Source organism: Petaurus breviceps, unplaced genomic scaffold (assembly GCF_028583685.1).
Source record: "Petaurus breviceps papuanus isolate PSGF00001 unplaced genomic scaffold, PetGlider_PUasm1.0 90823, whole genome shotgun sequence".
Lineage (NCBI taxonomy): Eukaryota > Metazoa > Chordata > Mammalia > Diprotodontia > Petauridae > Petaurus > Petaurus breviceps.
In genome coordinates, this window is record NW_027187352.1 from 16,494,098 (window position 1) to 16,506,104 (window position 12,007).

The 12,007-nt window shown below is 41.0% G+C and overlaps 1 protein-coding gene across 31 annotated transcripts in view; it reads right to left on the reverse strand.

Moving 5' to 3' along the window:
* The window catches only part of DLG2 (discs large MAGUK scaffold protein 2), a 2,470,643-nt gene that overhangs the window by 235,414 nt on the left and 2,223,222 nt on the right, over positions 1 to 12,007 (reverse strand). Inside the window, exon 1 of one of the 31 annotated variants that reach the window (XM_069070989.1) lies at positions 10,778 to 11,016. The exons of 29 other annotated variants lie outside the window; for them this stretch is intronic. The gene's annotated coding sequence lies outside the window, so the exon portion shown is untranslated. Of the gene's footprint in view, positions 1 to 10,533; positions 10,557 to 10,777; positions 11,017 to 12,007 lie in introns of those variants that run through there. One more of the 31 variants, XM_069070991.1, reaches the window with a different exon arrangement.

Below are 12,007 nucleotides of genomic sequence, written 5' to 3' on the forward strand. Positions count from 1 at the left end.
TTGAGCAAGAGTGTAACAAAGGCACAGCCTTGAAGAGTAGTGAACCTCCCTGTTGTGCAAATGCCTGCTGACTTCTTGTCAAGGATGCTGCCGTCAAGTCAAGTAAACGAGCATTTGCTAAACTCTTACCATGTGCCAGACATTGTGTTAGGCACTGCGGATGAACCCTGCCTAAGTGGGGAGGATCGTTTAGGGAATGTCTAAGGTGCTTTCTAAACCCAAAGTCCTAAGATTCTATAGACCTAACACTGATTGCTTCTCAAAGCAGTCCCTGCCAATGTTCATCACCTTTCATCATTACCAAATACTTTCTTCGAGTGAATTTGTCTTTACCTTCTAATAATTTCTTTCCACTGGTCTCCATTCTCTGCCTTCAGGACAAAATAAAACTATACTCTCTTTTCTGCCTCACAATTCTGCAAAGATTTGAAAATAACCAGGCCAATTATTCCTTTAACTATTCTGCTCATATCACAAGTTTTCTAGACCTTAATATCTCCTTCTGATTCTTCAAAGTCTCATTTTAAAATTTAAATTTACAATGAAATTAAACTAAATTTACAATTAATTTTTTTAAATTTAATAATTAAAAAAACATTTATTGAACAACTGCTATGTGTAAAACCCTATGCAAAGAACATTGAGAGGATGCATTAAGGAAAAGACCTTCACAATGAGGGGTGTGCTGGAGCTACCTTCTATGGGAGCTGATAGTTAAATTTTCAGTGTTTAGGTTTACACCTCAGAAACAAGCACACTAGAGCTTGATTGTTTGTTGACTGTCTAGTCTTAAGAAAGTGATGCAAAAGTTTAAATAATATAGCTTAAAAGTATGTCATATATTTTCAGAAAGCTGGTTGTTAAATATTTACCAGAATAACCGATTATAACAGACCCCAAAGTGCTTCCAATCTTGAACAAAAGATATACACATAAATAACTAAAGTACCAGATTCTCAGGGAGTTGAACCCAGAATTCACAGTGTGTTTTATCATCTACTCACACTGGTGATGGATTTTTACCAGGTAAAAGGCAATTATTAGGATGATTAATTAACAGAATCCTGGAGTTAATCTTATTTAATTCCTTCCTTTTACAGATAAGAAAACTGGGGCCCAAAGAGAAGTGATTTACCATCCCCCCCCCCCCAGTTCTCTAATCTCACTGGTCTTCTTATGGCCTCTAGCAACAAACGCAAACACCTCTTTACAAATACAAAAACTTGGCATTTAAGACACAAGCATAAAGTAAGTTTAAATCTCTGGTTTGATTATGTCACTCCCCAGCTCAAGAAACTATAGTGATTCTTCTTTCCCTCTAGGAAAAAATACAAACTTCTCTGTTTGACTTTCAAAGTCCTTCACAACCTAGCTCCAACCTTCCTTTCCAAGCTACTTCACATTCCCCCAACTCCCTTTCTGCTCCCTCCTCACACCCTCTATAGTCCAGCTAAACTGGCTCCCTGCTGTTCCTCAGCATCCTATCTCCTGTCACCCTGTCTTTGCACAAGCTGTCACCCAAGCCTGGAATGCATGCCTTCCTTAACCCTGTCTTTAGAGTCTCTAGTTTTCTTCAAAGTTCAATTCATGTACCACCTTCTACATGAATTCTTCCTGATGCCCATATTTGCTAGGGCCTCCTTACCTTGCTCCTTGCCAATTACTTGGTGTGTAGTGTGTGTGTGAGAGTGAGAGATATTTACATGGTAGGATAGCATGGTGTAATAGAAAGAAAAAAATCACTGCATTTGGAATCAAGGGCCAGGGTTCAAATTCCAGCTGTGTCCTTTATTATTTATGTGAACCTCGGTTTCTTCTTCTGTAAATGAAGAGGTTCAGACTAGACAATCCACAAGGTTCCTGATCTATGATCCTAAAGCTTCATGTACATATTGTCTCCCACATAGAAGATAAGATTCTGGAGGGTTGCCACTTTTTCATTTTTATCTTTGTATATCCAGCAAAGTGCCTAACCTGTAGTGGGCACCTAACGAACACTTGTTGATTGATCCATTGCCCAAGGTCACAGAGGTCAAGTAGAAAATCTGGGATTCTACCCTATACCTTCTAATTTCACCTCGAGGGCTTTTTCTACTACATCATACTGACCAGTGCCTAATGGAGAACCAGTGAAAGAGCAGGGAGGGATAGGAGGAAGGACAGATCATTTCCAGCTGGCAGGAAGCGTTGGCTCTGCCATCAAGCTCTAATACACTGTCCTTGCTTAAAAACTTTCCAGAATGCCTGCTAACATAGGTCAACAAAAGAAACAAGGACCCTGCAGTCCTTCAAAGGGAGGGCAGCCTCAGAGAACGGTCTCCACAGAATGCTCAGTGGCTGTGAAGGCCACCATTAAATTTCATTAATTTTTTTTTCTGCCAGGCTGCCACCAGGGGTTAAATGCTTTTGATCACCCTTGCTTTCATCCCAGCCTACTAGGTGTGGAAAAATCCATACGGCAGGCCTTGCTACTTCATAGGGGGAAATAAACACCAAAAAAAACTTGGTTTGACATGTGAAAAATCTGACAGAGATGAAGCAACTCAAGGACAATTGAATACAGCCACTGACACAATCAGAATCTGTAAAGGAGTGGCTATCACTCTCCAGGCAGAAATGACTTATTCAGACCATTCTGTGTTTCTAGAAAGGGATATGATTTAAAAAAAAAATCCAAAATGAGCCATTTCTTAAACAATTCCTAATAAGGATATTCTATGATTTTCTGGAGGAAAAGTAGAATAGTGGGCTAGGTATCAGAATTCCTGGGTCCTAATGCCTGCTTAGTTACTAACTCGCTTATTAATCTTGGGTAAACCATGCCCATCTTTAATAATTCGTCTATAAATGAGGTAAGTGGTACCTGAGTCTATTACCTTGTTGCCTTCAGCTGGGGACAGAATAGTTGGCAGACAGAGCTCTGTGTCTGGATCATTCATCCCAGGAGGGCAGAATGAAAAGGAAAGCAGAAAACAATGCTGCCTTTGGTCATTTTTTGGCATTTTACAAAGCCTGTGTTCTTCCAACTCTTATTCTCTAGATGCCCTCTAGACCACCCCCAACTTGCTTTTGCTTCTGTTCTTTTGCTTCTAAGCTAAGACTGACATTCCTTTTCTCTCCCCTACTATTACCTCCTCAATTTTTGGTTTTGACTTTTGGGTTATTTTACTGTCCTTTAATTCCTGGAACAGAATTGATACTTGAGCCTTCTTCCTTTCCCACTGCACCACTCCAACACCATTTCCAAGGGGATCATTGACTCTCCCTTGCCTGCTAACCAGCCAGACTTACCTATTCTTCTGTCTTCTACCCACCCCAACAAGGACAATGACATAAAGAATCAAAAATTAAGATAACACAAGAGGACAAGGAGAAAAAAAAAACACATGGTGGGTGTAGGCAGGCCACAACATGTTAGCAGTAATTATTGGCATGTAAGATATGGTATAAACAACATCAACAAAGATGGTGGGAACAGAAAAGGAGGCCAGTCAATCAAGTATTGACTAGGAGAGACAATAGATGACTGACCAAGTACCACACTGTTATTTTAGGGATACTAAAGAGTTGAGTAAGGCCTCTAGCATATTGGAGGAAGGGGGAATTTTTTTTAAATGGAGGATTTATGAAAAGACATGGATGAGGTTTGCTTAGGATAAGGAAGCATGGATGTCTTGTCATTTGCCCTTCAAGGACAGTACTCATACAAATGAGATCATGGATCCATCACAGCAAAGAACCTAACCATAAATTATAACACTAATTCAATGGAAGAAAATGATACTTGCATGAAGTTTCAGGATTTAAGCATTCTTAAAATGAGGTCTATATGAGGAAGGTGGCCAACACTGCAAAGGAACTTGAAACTATGCCATTCAGGGAATAGTTGAAGGAACTCAAGAAGAGAAAACTGGACCAGGAGTATGATGGCTGTATTCTAATATCTGAGGGACACATATTGAAGAGAGATTCACCTCATTCTACTTGGCCCCAGAGAACAGAACTAGGAACAACAGACAGAAATGGCAGAAAGACAGATTATTACTCAGTATAAGCAACTTACTAATGATTAGAGATGTCTGGAAGTAGAAGGGGTAACTTAAAAGATCAAGAATTTCCTGTCACTAAATGCGACTGAACATAACCTAGATGACTGGGCTCTGGAGATATTTTAGAGTGAATTCATACTTCCAGAAGGGGTTGAACTAAACAATCTTTAATTAAGGCCTCTTCCAAATCTGTGATTCTAGAATTTTGTGATTATCTAGAATGGAGAGGCCACTAAGAAGAGGGAGACCTTAAGTTTAACTATTAGAGCAATAAATGTAGCAGATCATTATTAATTTCATATTCTCTCAACAGAAATAGAGAAAAAAAACACAACAGCAACAACTTACATTCAATTAGTACCTTAAGGTTTAGAAAATGCTTTCCTTATAAGACCCATGAGTATATTGTAGCTAGCATCAAAAGTGAGATTCAAAGTCAAGACATCATATTCCAAGGGTGATCCTCTTTCTTGTAGCTCATTCTGCCTCCTATGTTCAACCCTCATCACCATGTATTATTTTAATAACTTCTACTCAAAGACTGGCTCAGTTATTCTACAGGCTTAGACAAGAGAAAATCCTGGAGATCTTGTTTGCATTTTGATTCTTTTGGCTGTGTAGCCATGGTATACATATCTGTTTGAAGTTTTTTTCTTTCCTAGACTGACTGCTTCCTTTGGTACTTTCTAATGGGTCCCTATCTCAGTAACCTTTCATTGTTCTTATTGATCTCTGAATCATTTCCATTTCTTCGTATTTTCTAGTTACAAATTGGAAAGAGGGTTGGTGGATCATGGACATAGATGTGAGAGGCACTCTAGTGGTCAATGAATCGAACTCATTTTGCAGATGAGGAAACTGAGCACAGGAGAAGAAAAGTGGTTTGTCCAAGGTCATAGACAGTGGCAGAGACAGGATTTGACTTCAGATTCTCTGCCTCCAAATGCAGAGCTCTTTCCTGAAACAGAACTCTTAAGGGGACTGCTATATGTATATGTATGCTATATATAGACACACACACACACACACACACACACACATATATATATGTATACTATATATTTATCCTACACTGTGTAATTCCTGGTATTGTGTTTGCTTAACAAGCCCTAAGGGTGGACAGAAATTAATAGGAGAGCAGAATGAATCTCATTTAGGAAGATGCATAGCACTTTCAACTATCCCAAGCTTCTTTTCATCATTAAAGCCCAATGTTTGAAAGACCAATACTCTCCTGGTGTTGCATTAATGTGGGAAGTAATCTGGGGAGCATCTAAATTGCAGGTGATTGAAAGCACAAAGGAAACATTTATGGAGATTTCATTGTTATAACTGGATAAAATATATTACCAACAATGAGGAGTGCAAGAAGTGCCATAGGACAGTAGGTGGCACAGTGAATAGAGCACCAGCCCTGTAGTCAGGAGGACCGGAGTTCAAATCTGGCCTCAGACATTTGACACACTTACTTAGCCCTGTGACTTTGGGCAAGTCACTTAACCCCAATTGCCCTCCAAAAAGCAAAAAAAAAAGTGCTATAAAAGGCATGATTAAGACAATATATGACTACAAATGACAGAATTACAGAATTTAAGAGCTGGAAAGGACCTCAGGAGCCATCTAGTTCAACCCATACATAGAATACCTACTATGACATCCATCAATTGAACATCCAACAAACTCTGCTTGAAGACCTCCAAAGAGGAAAAGCCCACTACCACTGTGCAGACAATCCACTGTACTTTTGGAAAGTTCTAATTATGGGAGAGTTTTTACTTGTCAGTAAGCCTAAATTTGCTTCTTTGCAGCTTCTCCCTGTTGTTCCCATTTCTATCCTCTGGAGCCAAAAAGAACAAGTCAAATCCTTACTCCCCATGATGGATCTGCACATATTTGATAAGAGTTATCATGACTCCCCTTAATCTTCTCTTCCTCCGGCTTTGTGAATTCCTTCCTGAACTCAGTTGGCCCTCATGTGTCATAGACTCAAATTCTTTCACAATCTCAGTTGCCCTTCTCTGAACACCATGATGTTTATATATGTCAAGACTGGGCTGATCAGAACTGAAAATAATGAGGTCCAGATAAAGTCTGATTAAGACAGACAAGAGTGGTACTGCTAACTTCCCCGCTCCTGACTTAATGAAAACCGGGACAGTGAGGAGTTGACTTATGGCCCCTGATGATGGAAATGGGAGAAATATGTAGAAGCTGCAAAGGGGCAAATTTAGTCTTAATGACAAGTAAAACTCCCCAATATCAGCTGTTTTGGCTGCCACCTTACACTGCTGACATACTGAGATTGGAGTTCACTAAAACCTCTAGATCTTTTTTAGAACAATTGCTGTCTATCCAAGCTTCTCTCATTTTATACTTTTATTCTTGGTCATCTCCCATTTCTCCTGGGCTGACTTCACTGAAATGGTATAGTTTAGTCTATGTGATCCTTTATATATTTTCTCTGAGTCCTCTGAAACACACTTTCCTAAAATTGAGAGTGTGTATAAGACTCTGCTCCGATGTCCTTCTTCTTCTATATCATGAACTCTAAGATGGAGTTAATCCTTCTCCACCCTACCCTTCTTGGTTCCAATCCTTTCTACTCTAGCAACAGTTCCATTCCTGTTAGTGAGAATCCAGATGGAAGTGGGCTGATCGGGTAGTGAGAGTGAAGGATAACAGTCAGCTCAAGTGTTATACTGGTTTTCATGAAATGTGAAAAAAAGAAGGTCTCCAGCAAATTGGATAGATTCTCCGTGGAAGATTTACAGAAAGACTCAAAGAAGAATCACACAAGGTGTGAAGGCATTTGGAAAAGACAACCAGAATTGGGAAGGGTCTTAGATCCACACCATATGGAGATCCACTGAAGTAACTAAGGACGGTTAGCCTTGGAGAAGAGAAGACTCAGGGGGACACAATAACTGTTTACAAAGACTTAAACCTCTACCATAGAGTAGTTTGACTAGACTTGCTTGGTTTGACCCCAGAGCACAACTAGGAGCGATGAATAGAAGTTGCAAAGATAAGCTTGGTTTGACATGAGGAAAAACTTCCTAACACTCAGAACTCTTCAACACAGGAAGGAATGAGTGATCCCTTGAAGTGGTCTCTTTCCCCTCATTGGAAGCTTTCAAGCAAAGGATGGATGATAGTTTTCTAGGGAAATTTTTTTTCAAGGCATGGATTGGACTAGAAGGCCGCTGGGGTCTGTGCTGATTCTGTGGCTCTATGAAAAGACATGGATGGACTGCAATCTGCTCCAGTGAATGAAATATCCACACCATTAGAATCACAGGCCCATTGGAATACTGAAGCATGAGGCTTGCCTAAAAAAAATAATCAAGTCTATGAGATCAAGGCAGTGTCTTATCGAATCCATGATTCGTTATGGCCCTGAATTTCTTGCTGAACTTGCACCTCCTGAAATTCATCCTGCCACAGTTGCTCACTTCTCCAACTTGTCCCTCATTTTCACTTTTAATAATACTCTCAACGGTGCCCAATGCTCTACCTAGGATACTGTTGCTGCAAAATAGTATGAATATAAAGTCCATTTAATCCACAAACAACTACCAATATCTTTTATCCCCTTTAGAACAGCACTCAGATATTACTTGTTATATATTTTGCTGGGAAATTTTGGGGTATCAATTATACCATTGAAAAATGTTTTCAGTGCATGGATTAATAGCTTTATGAAAAGCATTTACCTTCAGATAGTCATTTCCCCCTCTCAAATAGAATTGGATTCTTTCATTATTACTATTTATATGCAGATCTAGTTTAGTTAGGCTAATCTAGATGGAGAAGCAGAGGGATAGTGGAAATCCAAAGACTGGGAATTACCTTAAATAGCCAAGTGACCATAAGCAAGCCTCCCCGCCAGGCCCTCCTGCATCCCCCCCTCATAAAACAGGCAGCATGGAAAGCAAGGAGAACAAACTGATGATTTAGGTTCAAATGCCAGCTATGCCTGGGCAGCTAGGTGGCACAGTGGATAGAATGCAGAGTCTAGAATCAGGAGGATCTGAGTTCAAATGTAACCTCAGATACTAGCTGTGTGACCCTGGGCAAGTCACTTAACCCTGTTTGCCTCAGTTTCCTTCTCTGAAAAATGAGCTAAAGAAGGAAATGTCAAACCACTCCAGTATCTTTGGCAAGAAAACTCCAAAGGGAATGACAAAGGGTCTGAAATGACTGAACAGCCACAACAAAGCTAGCAATGCTGTCTCCTGCCTGTGTGGCAAGTCATTATCTTCCGTCCTCATCTCCCTTACCTTTGAAATGAAGAGGTTGAACTAAGAGATTGCTAAGGTTCCTTCCAGCTTTATATTCATGATACCTCACAGGGTTCTCTTGAGAGAAGCATTTTGTAAAGTGCTACCTAAATGTAAGCTGTGATTATTATGCCATTAATCCTGCTGCTGCCTGGATTCAGGGACAATCCTTCAATGGAATTTCTTTTTAATAGCCAGTGATGTCTACTGACCTTCTTGGGGGCTCAGTGGGATTGTGTTAACTGCTTTTAATTTCATTAGCTTTCCTAGTGGCATCCTATAACCATTCATCATGGGGTGTTTGTTCACTGGCTAGTCTGCAAGAGAGATTGTCCCATCTATATCAGGTAAAAATCAACACCTGCATGAGCTCTGTGGCCTGGGTCTCCTGGGCTTTGTTCTGAACTGACATCTGGCCACAAAATAGAACTGAGTATGATATGCCCAGAACAACATTTTTTGAAGGACGGCACCCGGGTGAAGCTTAACAGAGAAAGTGGCAAACATTTTGTGATGCTCTAAATTGTATCCTATAAAGTCCTAGGAGGCTGAACTGGAGAGGTGACTTGCTATAATTGTAGGACTATTGAAATTAGAGATAGGGAAGGGAGCATTCATATCCATTGCTGTGATCTCAGGAAGATCTGAATTCAAATCCTGATCAGACACTATGTGGCACTGAGCAAGTCAATTAACTTTCGTCTGCCTCAATTTCCTCAAATATAAAAAGGGGGTTAATAATAACATCTACTTCCTGGGGCTGTTGTGAGGATCAAATGAAATATTCTGTGTACAGGGATTCTCAAACCTTAAAGTGCTTTGTCAATGTGAGCTATTATAACTTGGGAAGATGCTTCCCTAAATTCTGTACCCATGCCAGATAATAATGGGAGGTCACGTGGATCTGGGAGGCTTAAAGGTGTGCAGGGTACTTTATACATAGAAGGTAACAGCACAGTAGAAAGAGCACTGGTTCCAGTGTCAAAGGTCTTGGGTTCCAATCCTATTTCCAACATTTAAATATGTGACCTTACACAAGTCACTCAATCTCAGTGGGTCTCAGTCTCTTCAGTTAGAAAAAGAGGAGGTGGGGCTAGAAGACCACAGAAATCCCTTTCAGTTTGAGACCTATGATCCTATTATAATAGGAATATCTTATTACAAGTAGATAGAGCACTGCGCCTAGAGTCAGGGGGACCCCAAGTTCAAATCTGTCCTCAGACATTTACCAGTTGTGTGACCCTGGGCAAGTCACTTAATACTACCTCAGTTCCTCATTTGTAAAAATGAGCTGGAGAAGGAAATGGCAAACCACTCCAATTTCTTTGCCAAGAAAACACCAAATGGGATCATGAAGAGTCAGACAACTGAACAAAATTACAGTGGGAGTAATCCATCCCTCATCCACAGACCTGACCCCTCTTCTTCCATCTGATCAGCTCTGGCAAGAGAATATCTTATGGAGAAAGTCTTGGAGCTGAGTCCAACTCTCCTGGCGACGTGTTCAGCATTGGCAGCAAGCCCTTAGTCTCTTGGAGGACTACAGTGAAGGAGCTGCCTCAAAGAATATTGGACACTCAGTAGCTCTTAAAAAGAGTGACTGCCCTCAGGTGCTCTGGATCTTTCTATCAGGCTTCCCAGTTTCTCTCTAGAACTTGCCATCTCTACAATTCCTACAGCCCTAAATCATAGAGAGCCCAATCCAACCACAGTAGTCTCCTTCACAAAGGCTTAGGGGATCTTTCCTGAAAAAAATTAGGGATTTGGGGAGGGAGTATTGAAGGAGGCATGGTTAGGTCAACCGATGAGAAAACAGCATGAATGATGCCACATTCACAGATTTGATCCCCAAGCACTCTGGTGCTAGAACTACTTCTTCTTTCTCTACACCAAATTTTTATCATTCATTCACACACACACACACACACACACACACACACACACACACACACACACACACACACACACACCATTCCTATCTATGTCCCATGATTTCTCGAATGCACTCTAACTAGAAGCAATCAATACATATTAATGCAGCTCCCAAAGGAGTCTACCTTTTGTTTAAAGGAAAAGCAGGTGGTGTGCCTACCTCACAACACTCTGAAAGTCCTACAGAATAGACAGAAGCTAGTGATCATTGGCCCCTCTGACAAATGAAGAAACCGAGGCAGGGAGAGGCTAAATCATTGCCTTGAGCTTACTTGGTTCCTGGCAAAGGAGGGTCCAGCAGCTGCTTCTTTCCCTCCTCTGCTGCTACAAACAGCCTCTTAACCAAAGGGACCTCTTCTTCACACACCTGGCTGGACTTGTGGCAAATCCCTCCGACTCTCTTGTGGCCTCCCCTGTAAAACCAGGGAGTTGGACTGGGTGAACTCCAAATTCCCTTCCAGCTCTGACATTCAGTGGCCGTGAGGGGGATCAGGTGAATAACACCCCATCTCTTACCTCAAACCAAAGGAGTGATCATTGGTTCAACAGGCCTCCGAAGGAAAAATGCCACAGTAATCTGATTTAACAGGCGCTTCGGTAAACACTAGTTCGAATTTTACAATCCTTTAATTAATTAATCGTTTTCAAGAGAACCAGTTGCAATCTCCTCAGACACATGGTCTTCGAGCCTTCCTGCTTTCACTTTACGACACCAGGCTCCGCAGATGCCCTCCCGGTTTCATGTTACCTCTTTAATTAGGAGGCTGCCACGGCTGTTTTGGAGTAGCTGGGCTGAGGGCTGAACCATTTTTACATACTGCTCTGGCGGCCTTTAATTCCTCAGGCAAGTCTGTGCACCTCTCCCCTGTGTATGCGTTCTCCCTGCTGTTGACATCACTAGACATGACCTCCATGCAATGAGACAGATATCAATAGCTCCCTGCCAGGCAGACTATGGTCTTGCTAAGTTTTCTACCATCCTTTCATCTTCTCCACCTGACTTAGCACATTTCTCAGGTTGCCAACCTGCTTTGACACACTGAGAAGTGGAATTTTCCACCATAGGAGACTTAGTGAGCCTTCACGCTTGATTCTAGTCTCCTTATGTTTACTCAGGATAAAACTTCTATTAACCAGAAGTCAATTAACCAGAATTGGCATCAGCAAGGTCTTTACTGGTATTTTAAATTCCACTTTTCACTTCCATCAGAAAGAGATATGATAAGGAAAAACTCAGTCTATGTGCCAGGTCCCATTAAGCCCTGTTTTCCTCTATCGTCTACATATGTATGACTGAACAACAATGGACAATAATAATAATTCACACGTGCACAGCATATTAAAGTTTTCAAATTTCTTTCCCCAACAATAACAATGTAGGTTAGAATACAAAGTGTTGATACACATTTTCCAGATAAGGAAACTGAGGCTTAGCAAAGTTAAGTGATTTGGATCTTGTCTTCAAAGCCACAGTGATTTGCAGTATGCTGTACTGGTTCCATTCTCTGAGCTTCCAAGTGAAACAGGTTTTAGACTAAGATTATCAGAGATGGAACGGACCTTAGAAATCACCAAATTTAAGTCACTCATTGTAGAAATTAGACAACTGGGACCCAGGAGAGAGAGGGAGAGAGAGAGAAAGGGAGGGAGGGAGAGAGAGACAGAGAGAGAGGGAGACAGAAAGAGGGAGAGAGGGAGGGAAAGAGAGAGAGAGAGAGAGAGAGAGAGAGAGAGAGAGAGAGAGAG